Genomic DNA, 13,336 nt, shown 5'->3' with positions numbered 1-13,336 from the left:
TTTATGGCCATAGATCAAGTACCTTATAACATCAGGGATGGCCCTATTGCACTAATCTTGGAAACCAGGGAACTTGAATGGCAAATAAAATTGGAGGCATTTAATAGCCCTGGTCTAAATGAAAACTGTAACATCTCCTGCATACTGAAACTTAAAAGCTATATGAGGTGACTATATATATATTTTTTTGGTTATGGAGATTTAGGTCAAATACTTCGAACACTCTAATAAATATTTTTAATATTTTTAATATTTATAATATTAAACATACAAAACTTCTTAACATTACTATACAATTGTAAATTTTGTTGTTCCTTTAAAACGTGTGGGTAAAAAAGATACTTTCATTAACTGGCGAATGTTTATTTTGTTATATACTTTTCACATGCTTATTTTTTAGGGGCAATAAATAAATAACAGTTCACAAGCTTATTCCTATATAAAATTTTAGATAAATATCTTGAATAGAACATTTACCTGCCCCTTTTCTTGGGGACTTGGTTATTTGGTAGCTTGTGAAATTTTATTTGATCATAAGTGGGTATTATGTACATATATGCATACACTTTGAACGTTTATCAGAGAATTTAGAATATTGTTTTATATTTATACACATCCTTTTTCATTTATTTTTCCATTATTTAACTTATTAACTTATTAGAGTAATTTTGGGATTGGAAACTCTTGGTTTTTATTAGGGTTTGTATGTACTGATGACAGAATGTTTAGTTTTTTAAAAAAGTGGAAGTGACGTAATTTTTATGTGACACTATTTATTTAAATTCTGTTTTTTGGCGCCATTCTGTAATACTCTGAAGAAGCTACTGTGTTTTCAGTAGCGAAAACGCTGAAATTCTGCTCCAATAAATTTGCGTTAAGTGGAAGTGTATTTCATACAATTTTTGGTCTCTCATCAGCTTGGACGCCCGTACCTTTTGTTCTACTGGTTTTACTTGTATTTAATAGTTTATAAAAATGAGGCTGGTAAATCAATCTTTGCCTGCTCCATTGCCAGGACCTGGAATTCACTCCCAGGCCACTTAACTGCCACCACCTCTACTTCCCAATTTAAAAGCCTTTTCAAAACCCACTGCTTAAATAACTGGCATTGCATGTCACTCCCCAGGTTAAGCCATCCCACTGCACTGTTACTAGGATTCTGCCAAGGATCAAATGGTGGTTCCCCACATCACATATGTTAATGATAATAAAGTAACTCAACTCTCATGTATTCTTATATATATGAATATGGCTTATCATCAAATATTTCAATACTGTTAATCTCTGCTATCTATGCTCAAATGTATTTTTAATATGTATGACATTATGTTTCTTTATATGTTTCTATATGGTCGCTTTTGAACTGTACTGGTATTTGGAGCTTTTCTCCTCGGGCCTCCATGAAAATGGGCCTGTGTCCAGTCGGACTTTCATGGTAAACAAATGTAAAATAAAAAAATAAAATATATATATATATATACATATATATATATATATATATATACACACACACCCACACAAATACACATGTACATATATGCATACACATTTTTCACCTTATGCACTATGCACGCTAATAAAAAGTAGCTTTGGCAGGCTTTTTATTTTACCTATTTTACCTAATTGGTCATGAATGCTTACTTATTTCACTGCATTTCCAACTGCACTTTTATTTCTGAAGAAGTTCTAATTAATAAAAGAACAAAAGCATTAAATTCTACCTGTTCAGCTAATTTTTCCAGTGGTTCCTGGGAAGTTTTCCATTTATTTAATATATGTACATATGTACATGTGTGTATGTGTGTGTATGTACGTATATATATATGTATATATATATCTACATATATATAGATATGTGTGTGTGTGTGTGTGTGTGTGTGTGTGTGTATAAACAAAGACTGTGCTCGTCCAGGGAACATTCCCACCAGCAGAGACTATTTTCAACCTCTCAGGTCAACCACTGGACTCGGACACATTATCAGTCATTTCAAGGCCAAATTACTAGAGCTAGTTCATATTGTTAGCAAAGATGATACATTTTTAAATGAAGTTGAAAACTTCACAGATATGTTAAAAGAAGTTACCCAAAGCATGAATCAGAAAAGAGCAACACAGAAGTTGTTCTACAAGGGTATACTAAATTTCCCCCTATTATTTTAGAAGGGCTTAAGAAGAATGTTCCTAATCCTTCTAAGATAGTTGGAAAAACATTGGCTTTTCCTGTAATGATGACTATTGAAAGTAGACAGATAATGAATATTAACAAAAATAATTGTGACATCATTAAAGGGAATGTTGAACTTTGTAATGTTATTGGTGCTCTGTCACAATTTTTTTATAAAAAGAATAGTAATATCAAAAAATTTTGGAGAGGGATATTAGTGGGAAAAGTCTGAGTTTTATTTTTGTTACCTTTAAATGTAATGACTGTAAGCAATGCAGGTTTATTAGTAGGTTAAATTATATAGAATTTCCACAGCTGAATTTAACTGTTAGAAGTTAAAACAGGTATACATATAAAAGCAAAAATACTGTGTATTTAGCCATTTGTAGCTCTTGCCCACATTATTATGTGGGCAAGAGTACTAGATAGCTTAGATTTCAGATTAAAGAGCACATTAGGACTATTAAAAAATAAGGATGACAATAATGCTTTGTATAAACATAGTTCTAAATGTTTGGACTTTAAGAAATTTAATTTCACAGTACTTGAACAGACTGATTCTACAGGGTTTACTGATGGGTGTAATCACGTGTTAGATGCCAAAGAATTACACTGGCAAAGTCTACTCAGGTCTGATCAGCCTCCTGGCCTTAACAAAAGTATAAATATTAAATGTCTTCTTAGGCTTAAAGTTTTATATTAATAAGTTAAATATTTTTTAAGATGTATTTATAAAATAGTAGCAATCTTTTATTGTATGCAAGTGAAAAAATGAAAAAAATGTGAAAGAAAACTATTTCAAACATAATGAATGGCTGTTTTTAACTAAGTTTGGTGCTAAAGTGTGTTTACAAAGAAGATGGAGAGAAATCTTTGCATGTTTTCTGAGGAAGTTCCCTTAAATAAAGAAAGGAACAAAAAACACTAAATTTGTGGCTGTTCAAGTTTACTGCTGTTATTGCACAGCTGTATCTACTGGGTTTTTGGATTTATTAGTGCTGAAAAAAGATTTCAATATCATCCCTTCGCAAAGGACTAAGGCAACAGACATCTTACCCAACTTAAAACTGTTTTGCTGAAAACTGAACTTAAAACAAGGTTTCCACAATAACAACTTTAAGTTCAACTTACTGCAACCCCCCCCAACAAATTTGGCCTTGATAATGTTTGCGACACTGTTGCTTCATGTGATGACACTAATTTTACTGTTTTTGAAACTGCTAACTTATCTGTTGATAATGCTAATTTCACTTCCAATTTCACTGTTGATTTGAATGCAAATAACACTGCTGAACTTGCTGCAAATGATACGTTTGATGACTTGTTTTTAGGCATTTTCTACTGTAAAAATACAAGTATAGACAGTTAACAGAGAGTACAGTTTGCTTAACAGTGATAATTTTTCTACTGATGATGTATGGGATCATACTGACAGAGATTAAAGTATACTTAACAGTGTTAACTTCTCTACTGAAGAAGTACGTGCACATAGAGATAGCAGCGATTACAGTACGCTCAATAGGGAGAATCTGCCTGCAGATTTGGGAGGAACAATGGATATGATTAATCCAGGTAGGTCAAGGGACAGTAGCAACCCCATCAGTCCTGTCTTTTCAAGGACAGGACGCTCAGTTACCATCCCCACCCACACCCGTGTTAGTGCATTCAGCAACTCAGAGCTAGACTCAGATGATGATGTTCAACCCCACCTTCAATACTACCTTGAACATTTTCTCAAGGTCTGCGAAGGTGGTATCAGAACCGCCGTTAATAGAACAAAAAACCCGGTCCAAATGGTTCAACCTTACAAAAGGTGAAGCCAAAGCCCTCCACTATCTAAGCCATTTCTGCAACTTCAAAATCATGAAAACACAAAGGTGCAGGCACCGTAGTCATGGGACACAATGACTACATCACCAAAATGCTGGCTGTGCTTTCCAATGACAAATGCTAACGCATCATCTCCAAAGATGAAGTGCTCTCTAGATTCCAAAGTATCGCGAGGCTCTCAGAGATCTTTTAATCAAAGGACAGATCTCAGACCTAGAATTTGAATTTATGAAAGTGGACTTACCAGATGTTGAAAAACTCTTCAAATCCCAAAAATACATAAAGACGAGTCCAATCCCCCACAGGCACGTCTCATCCAAAAAAACTAAAACAGAATTTATCTTTGAGTTGTTGGGCTTTCACCTTAATCCAGTAGTCCAAAACTCAAAGTTTAACTGAAGGACTCTTGGGAGTTCCTTAACCAGATCTTCTTTTTCCAGTAAAAAAACACCAGTGACAAGTTAACTTTGGTCTACCTCTAAGTAGTATTCCCTGCAACAAAGGAACTGTTTTAGTACAAAATTACCTTACAGCACACATTGGAACCAGTCAATGGTTTCCACATTCAATACGTTACATAAACTAGTGCTAGAAAACAACTTCTTTACTTATGAAGATGCTATCTACCACCAACTCACAGGGGTGGCCATGGGTGCGCAAATGGTTCCCGCTTACTCCAAACTGGTCCTTTGTTCGTGGGAGGCAGTCATTCTAAGTTAAAAGGGTTTGAGCAAGTGGGAGTTTACAAATGCTATATCGATGACATCTTCATTTGGAACAGCTCCCCTGAAGACCTCAGTTCCCTTTTAAATGAAATTTGCAGTAGCATTAATTTCCTGACCTTCACTGTCTTGGAGATTGGCACAAAAGCCAATTTGCTGGACATTACCCTTGCTATAGATGAGAATACCCATGGCTTTTCCTCCACCATCCACAGAAAAGCTACTTTTATAAACTATCCAGACTATAGCAGTACCCACCCTTCATGAAAAGAAATATAGTGAAAGGGCAATTTGTCAGGCTAAGCCACGTTATCAGCAATGTCTCTAAGAAAGTGAAGTCCTGAAACATCTCTTGATTCAAAGAAACTACCCACCAGACTTAGTAATAGGATGTGTCCACCAAGTGGCAGACCACAGGCACAACCGCCACCTTCCCATTCTGAACAAAGCTTCACCAAACGCCCCAACAAAAGACAGGCAAGATTCTCTCTACCCATCTCGGCAGACACAGGGGATATCAGAGAAATCCTCCCCAAACATCTGGAACATCATCCTTAGCAACCCTGACTTACACAAAGCTCCTGGGCCCAACCAGCCTTCTGCTATAAAAGAACAAAGTCCTTCAGAATATTCCTGGTATATTTGGCTATATCCCACTGGACTGCCTCCAGTTAAATGATGTTCCTCACTATCCTGGGTCAGTAACTAAGAGCTTCAATCCTCACTACTGATTTCAATCTGAGACTGTCAAACAGAAAAAGAAGTTATGTACTCACCATAACATTCCATGTTTGTTGTCCTTCATCTTGCCTTCCTTCTTGCTGGTTGAGTTCGGAGTCGATCCTTCGCTCTAACTTGGCCGTATACTATAGCTCGAGAGCTTTTCACTGGCTTGAGGCTAGCCCCTACCTTGCAGCAAAGAGAAAGGAAGGAAAGACTAAGTCTAATCAACTGGCAAGTAAAAGGGGAACTCAGCCAGTGTAGCCGGGGGGGGGGGGGAAGAACTCTCAATCCTCCAGGAGGAAAAAGGAGGGTAGGAAGCAAGAAGGAAGGTGAGATGAAGTGAAGGACAACAAACATGGAACTTTATGGTGGACTACATAACTTCTTTATGTTATGTTGTCCTCATCTCGCCTCCATTCTTGCTGGTTGGGACAGGGTCCCCAGCACTTGTTTCTTGGATGGCTCACTGGAAAAGACTCTTCAGGACCGTGGAACTAAAGGGTGCCCTGTTCTGGGAGGCCACATCTACTTTGTAATGAGAGATAAAGGTATGAGGATTAACCAATGTACCCACCGCACAGACTGAATCTAAAGGCAGTTTGGTTTGAAAAGCAATAAAAGTAGCCAAGGCCATGGCTGAGTGTCCTTTAATTTTCCCTGGAAGTTTTTTTGTTCTGCAAAGAGTACATGTAGATGATAGTGTCTGAAAGCCACTTTGATAAGGTCACTTTTGAGACTGGACAACCTTTCTTATTGTTTGCAAAGGATATAAACAATTGATCAGATTTCCTGAAATCCTTAGTCCTGTTTAAATAAAAATGTAACTGTCTATGAATGTCCAGTTGATGGAGCTTATACTCTGCCTTGATGCCATAAATAGGAAAGAATACAGGAAGCTCTATGAATTGATTCAAACTGTGCTCTGAATACACTTTGGGTAAGGAGGAGGAATTGGTTCTGAGAGAAACTCTATCTTTGTGGAAAATCAAGTATGGGGAACAAATAGATAAGGCCTGTAATTCTGAAACCCTACTAGCTGAGGTAATGGCGGTAAAGAAAAAAGTCTTCCATATCAAAAATTTCAATGGTCAAGAAGCAGCTGGCTCAAAGGGGGGAAAAATGAGAGTCTCTAAGATTAAAATTTAAGTCCCGGGGAGAGAGGTTCTCTTATTGGAGGTCTTAAGAGGGTAGCACCTCTTAGGAATGCTCTAAATAGCCTACGGGACATGATCCTAGATCCCATTTCTCCCACATGGAAATTAGAAATGGCAGCTAGCTAAACATGGATAGTAGCTGCCGCTGCTCCTTGTTCAAAGGTTTCAGCAAGAAATTCCAAAATCTTTGAAATGGGAGCAGTAAAGGGATCAATGTCATTCTTTTTTGCCCAACAAGAGAACCTCTTCCATTTACTAGCATAAAGTTTTCTTGTAGTGGATTTATGGGATGAAATCAAAATGTGATGAACTGCCAGGGAAACATCTGGAAGCCTGACTAAGACCGGAAGTGGAGAAACCAAGCTGTCAGCCTGAGAGTATGGACGGAAGGGTGGAGAGCACCTGACTGATGCATCAGGAGATCTGGAACTGGGACAAGTATCAAAGACTCCCCTCGCATTTGAGGCCAAAGGAATGGGAACCATATCTGTCGAGGCCAGTACAGAGCAATGTGGATTAACTTGCAACCCAACCACTGTGCTTTCTGAAGAACCTTGGGGATTGGGGGAATGGTGGAAAAATATAAAGCACTCCTGGGGGCCAATCATGAACAATTGCGTCCCTGGGTGACTGTCCCGGTGGTGGTACTAGGGCAAAATAGCTGCTGCATTTGTTGTTGAGAGGGAGTGACGAAAAGTTTGAAGCATGGCTGTCCGCATTTGCAAAAAATCAATTCTGCAACATCCTGTTTCAGGGACTACTCGTGAGGCATCAGAATAGCCCTGCTGAGCTTTGTCCACTATCATAATGGATTTCCCTGGAATGTGTGTTGCAACCAGAAAGCGTTGGGAAGACATGGCCACTGCCATACTCGTAGAGCCTCTCGGCACAAGGAATAAGACCTGGTTCTGCCCTGCTTGTTGATGTGCCATACTACCGACATATTGTCTGTCTGAATTGCTATAGTCCCCATAGGTAGAGAGTCTTGAAGGGCTTGCAACGCCAGAAGCACCGCTCTCATCTCTAGGACATTGATATGTAAGTGGTACTCATGTTCCTGCCAAGTCCCTTGAACAGTCTGTCCCAGATAATGCCCCCCCCCACCATATCTGGGAAGTGTTTGTAGTCCTTGTGGCTAAGGGTTGGGGGGGGGGGTTAGAAACAGTCTGCCCATTGATACCAGAGGGGAGTGAAGCCATCATGCTAAACACTTCTTGCAAGACTCCGTGATCCAAATATGATGTGACATTGGTAAATCCTGGAATGACCACTGAGCCAATAGGAGCCACTGCAGAATTCTCGTGTGGAAGCGTGCCATAGGGACCAGAGTAATTGCTGCAGCCATCGAACCCAAGACCTTGAAGATGAATCTTGCCTGGATTCTCTTTCCTGCCATAAGGAAGGAAACTTGACGACGAATGGTTAACACTCTTTCGTGAGGCAGTTTTGCTATCATGGACCTTGTGTCTAAATCTTCCCCTATAAATGTAATATACTGACAAAGCAACAAGGCAGACTTTTCGTACTTTATGGTGATGCCTAGTTGTGTACAGGAGTGAACAGTGGAGTCCCGCGCCTCGATCAGTTGATGCTTGGTGGTGGCAGTGAGGAGCCAGTCATCTAGATATGGAAACACCCAGAATCCTAGATGCCTCAGATGAGCCGAGACTACTGCCATGCATTTGGTGAACACCCTGGGGGCTCTCGTGAGACCAAAGGGCAGAGCTGTGAACTGGTAATGACTGGCTCCCAGCCAGAAGCGTAGGTACCTCCTGGATTGCCTGTCCATTTTTATGTGGTAGTATGCATCCTGGAGATTGATGGAGCACATCCAATTGTTCCGACCCAAAAAGGGAAGAATGGACTGCAGTGTTACCATCCGGAACTTTGTTTTCTTGACTGATTTGTTGAGTTTGCTGAGATCCAAAATGGGCCTCCAGTGCCTTGTCTTTTTTGGAACTAAAAAGAACACTGAGTAAGTGCTGGATTCGATTTGGTCTGTGGGGACTTCTTGGATGGCTCTTTCTTCTAGCAACCTTTGAACTTCTACGTTTGCTTGATCCCTAAGACTGGGTGGAACATCTGGGATTGAGTGTTGACTTGTTGTAAGGGGTAGCTGGGAGAAGGGAATTTTGTAACCCCTGGATATTATCGACAGTACCCATGTATCTTCCGTGATAGTTTGCCAGACTTTTCGGCACAGGGATAATCTGCCCCCCGAATGCCTCCAGAGGCGGACAGTCAGGCCTCCTTTCAGGAGTGCTGGAAAGGCCTGCCAGAGAAAGTATCTCTGTCAGCCCGATTCTGCAGAGCCCCCCTGCCGCAAGATGGGCGTCTCCCGTTATTTCCTCCTCTGCCTCTAGGGGAAAAGTCTCCATGTGTTTCCAGCAAAACTCCCTGGGATTTCCAGAACCACATCTTCCTGCTCTTCTGACCCTTAGGGTAAGGTCCAGAGGGAGCAATAAAACATACTCCCACAGCAGAGAAAATTTTGCCATCCTGTTCACACCCGGTAAGAGTCTCTTTTACCGGAGGCCCAAACAGAGACGAGCCGTCAAAGGGGGTGTTGGTAAAGAAGGACTTGAAGGCCTCCGCAAATTGACAAAGGTGCATCCAGGAGTGTCTACGCAAGGCAACTCCTGTGCATGCTGCCCTACTCGCTCCATCTGCTGCGTAAGAGAGCAACCGCATGGAGGAATTAACTACAGATGTCAAGGTCGCAAGCTGTGAAGCCGCCTTGCCCGCAACTTCTTCAGCTGTAGGATCCTGTAGGATATCTCCCAACTCCTTTAGGAGATCCCTCTGAAGGCATGTAAAGTGGAACAAATAATTCAGCGACCTGAGAGTAAAGACGGCTGAAGCAATCATACTCTTCCCATACCTGTTCATCGTACGAGACTCTTTGTTCGGCTGATGGACAGAAGAAGAAACCACCACCATAGCATCAACAGGCACACCTTAGATCGAAAAGACCTGTCCTCTGGAGCAGTTATGAATTTACTGGACCTCCTTGGAACTGGTTCCATAGTCTTTGGAGAACTCTACGCCTTTCGACTCACTAAGGTCAGTAGTGGGTCAAATGCAGAGATTCCCAAGAGGTGGAGGGTCAGGAACCAGATGCATCCAGATATACAGACTCGTCCTTAGAAGGGGCAAGGGATTTCCAGCCACCCCACTGTCTAAGGATTTCCAGGATGTAATAAAAAGAGACATCCTCAGAGGGGACTGCAGGGACCCTTCTGAGTCCTCCAAGTCCGTGTCTGAAGTGATGGACTCAGGGGAGTCCAAATGCTTCCTCTTGCATTTCTTCTTCTAAGGGGCCTCCTCTGAGGGTGGTTAGGGGAGGTTTCGGAAGAGGTGAGGTCGGCCAATAGGGTGTCCTGGAGCATGGGTTCCCTATGCTTGGGGGGGGGTCTGAAGCAGACACCAGCACCGAAGGAGTAGGAGCTAATGGAGCCGAGGGTGGAGCGGTCTCAGAGGACAGCACACTCCTCATTACCTCAAAGGCACCATGGTCCTGGCTCAAAAGAGTCCCTGGCTCCGAAGAGCCCGTAAATGTCTGAACAGAGGGCGATGGCTCAGAGGCCAATGTAGGAGCCGAGCTTACCTGCGCTGAAGCCCTGCGAGGGAGAGCGGGGTCGGACAAGGGTTCGATGCAACTCCCCCCCTCGTAGCTGACGACAGAGCATTGGGCCCCAGATCCCTCGAGAGACTGAGTTAACGAAGAGATCGGAGCAGTAGTCGGAACCGATAGACCGGTGGTAATAGGAGCCGATGGTTCCACCAACAACTTCCACTCATGCCAGCTTCTAACTCAAGGGAGTCAGAGGAGGAATCAATAATGACACAGGTCGGGCTGTCAGCACCAATTCCTTATGGGCTGGGCCCGATAATAATTTAGCTAATGCCTGTGTCTTGAGAAGCCTCTTCACCACCCTCTCCACATCATGATCAGAAAGACTCCTGGAGGGCCGATGACCGCCTGCCACAGAGTGCAATAGCAGGGACTGTGGAACAGACCACACTGGTTCCAGAGAGGGAGACCTGGTTTTCTTGAGAGTCCTGACTGCCTCCAAAACTACTGATGGAGCCGCTGGAGAAAGAGCTTTGTCAGAAATTACACTCAGATCCGACAAATTTGCAATTTTATCCTTAGATTTAGATGACTCATACATCGTAGCCGATGAGGACAATGGCTAAGGGGACTTGTCCTGTTTTTTTTTAAATGGCTGAGTACCCTCAGTAGAAGCATCAAAGGGGCTCTTTAATAAGCCTCGCAAAATCAACTTATTTTTCCTCTTCTGCAGGACCAATGAAATGAAAGCATGACATATAGAACATGAATCCTGCAGGTGTACAGCCCCTAAGCAATAAACATAGCTCATGTGCCCATCTGTAAGGGACATCTTTTGGCAGCATGAGTCACACTTTTTAAAACCCGAAGGTTTTGTCTCTTTGGGATCGTTAGACATGTTAAGCAATAACACAACAGGCACCAAGAAAGAAGAATTCCAACAACAAGAACACTAAACTAAACTATAACTTTTTTTTTTTTGAGAGGAAAGAGAAAGAAGGGAAGGGGAAGAGCCTCTAAGCTAAAAGGCGACCCCCCCAACCTAAGAGAGCCTCTAGGTTAAACGGCTGCTCCTGTAAAGATACAGTAGTGGGGAAAAAAGAAAAAGCCCATAAACTAAAGACAGGAGTGAAAGAAAATGGAAGGAGAACCCCTAAGTTAAACAGGTTCAAGGGGACAAGGTAGGCCTAAAAAAAATGATGGCCACAACAACAACAAAAGGCAGCAGGAGGAAGCTTAGAAAGAGCACTAACCTAAGAAGCAAACACTAACATTAAACCAACAGAAAACTAAAGCTATCTGTCTCCACAAATTTAGAAAATAGCCAAGAAGAAGAAAAAATATTTAGCCTGAGCCAGTATCAGCCATCTCGAAGCGGCAAATGAGATCTGGGTAAATACCACTAGGCATGTTGGGATAGGGGTTAGCCTCAAGACAGTAAAAAGCTCTCTAGCTATAGTATACGGCTGAGTCAGAGCCGAGGATCGGCTCCAAATCCAACCATTAAGAACGGAGGCGAGATGGGGACAACATAACATGTGATATTTCACAATTTTCCCCCAAGAGCACAACAGGAACACACTCTATTTTCCTGGGACTGGACTATACACCTCTGTCCACCCAAAATGTATTTTCTTATGATACCCTTCAGAGCAATGTCCAAGTTTAAACCCTCTTGATACACTCACACTCATAGAAAATTAAAATCTCACAAATCCAAACACTTCTGGGAAAGCCTGACAAACATTTCCAGCTGTGTCCCTTCCCCAAAATAATATGGTAATACTGCCACCAATCAGAGTGTATTCATAGGTTCATAGGTGTTTACTAGGCTAATGACCACAAGGATCTCTGTAAGCCTAGACATGCATCACAAATCTCTGATAAGTTCTGGTACCCTTGATAAGTGTAAGCATGGGCTTGGGAGATTAAATATTTACAAGCAGGGGCCTGGGAGATGAACCATTTACAGGCTGCATGTGTTCATCTTTATGTGACAGTATGCATCCTGAAGATCTATCAGGCACATCCAGTCATCATTGTGCAGAAAAGGCAGAATGGACTGAACCATGACCATCTGGGACATTGTGTAGTGAACTGATTGATTTAGATTGATGGATTCCAAAACTGGTCTCCAGTCCCTTGTTTTCTTTGGCACCAAAAAGAATGTTGAATAGATTCCAGGCTCCTTCTAGTCTGGGGGACCTCTTGGATGACTCTTTATTCTAGCAGCTTGTTTATTTCTATTGCTGCTGCCTCCCTCTGATTGGGTGGAACATCAGGGATTTTGTTATTACTGGGGGGATGGAAGGATAAATGCCTTTCTAAAGGGGTGTACAATTATGAAAATTAAACACTAAAATAACTAAGAGCTATGACCAGTACAGCCAGGTTTTCAGGGGACCTGGGGATTATCAAACAGGTATAAGCACTCTATAATCTCTAAAGAAAAAAACTCACTTCCAGCCCCAGTGTAAAGTAATACAAAACAATTAAGTAAAATGATAGCAAGAATAGATATCAATAGCTTTCAATAAACAAAGAAACTCCATCACCAGAAGTGTAACATTAAACTGCTGGATAAGAGTCCAATATTCTAGAAAAACTCTATCTTAACTAAGCTTTCCTGATCTACCTAAAGAATACTGTCCCTGGTCTAATCTAACACATAACAAGGCAGAGACAGGCTTACACGGGTGTCAACAGACCTCAAAGCACTGTAACCGTGTGTACTTCATAAAACTGATCAGCAGTCTCAACGGCCTTAATTTTAAAGATAACAGTCAGCTGTATTAAATTTTTTTTTTTTCTGTCGATCAGTTGTTAAAATAATTACTCAGCAACATCCTAATGACATCACTCAATGCTCAGCTGATTCTCCACAGTCTGTGCTTTAGAATGTCCCTCACAAACATTCACAGAGAGAAATGTAACAAAACACTGACAGATTCTTTAAACATTCTGATTATACAGGGAAATACTCAACTTTTGAAATTTATTTACCTATTCACAATTAGACATGCTAGCATACAATACAAGTTAATCTGAGAATATACACAAATCTCCTGCCAGCCATACTAACACAGATGACAGGGTTTTAATTTTCTTCACAACTTGGAAATGGGTGAAACAACAGAGACCATCCTAGACTGCAACTCGTCTGGAACCT

The 13,336-nt window shown here is 41.3% G+C and overlaps 1 protein-coding gene across 1 annotated transcript in view; it reads right to left on the bottom strand.

Annotated features, from left to right (window-relative positions):
* The window catches only part of NFRKB (nuclear factor related to kappaB binding protein), a gene marked incomplete in the record, with an annotated part of 1,477,031 nt that overhangs the window by 767,518 nt on the left and 696,177 nt on the right, over positions 1 to 13,336 (bottom strand).

Source organism: Protopterus annectens, chromosome 8.part0 (genome assembly GCF_019279795.1).
Source record: "Protopterus annectens isolate FY-2018-M chromosome 8.part0, PAN1.0, whole genome shotgun sequence".
NCBI lineage: Eukaryota > Metazoa > Chordata > Ceratodontiformes > Protopteridae > Protopterus > Protopterus annectens.
The sequence above is the reverse complement of the archived record's forward strand: the minus strand, read 5'-3'. Positions and strand labels throughout refer to the sequence as shown.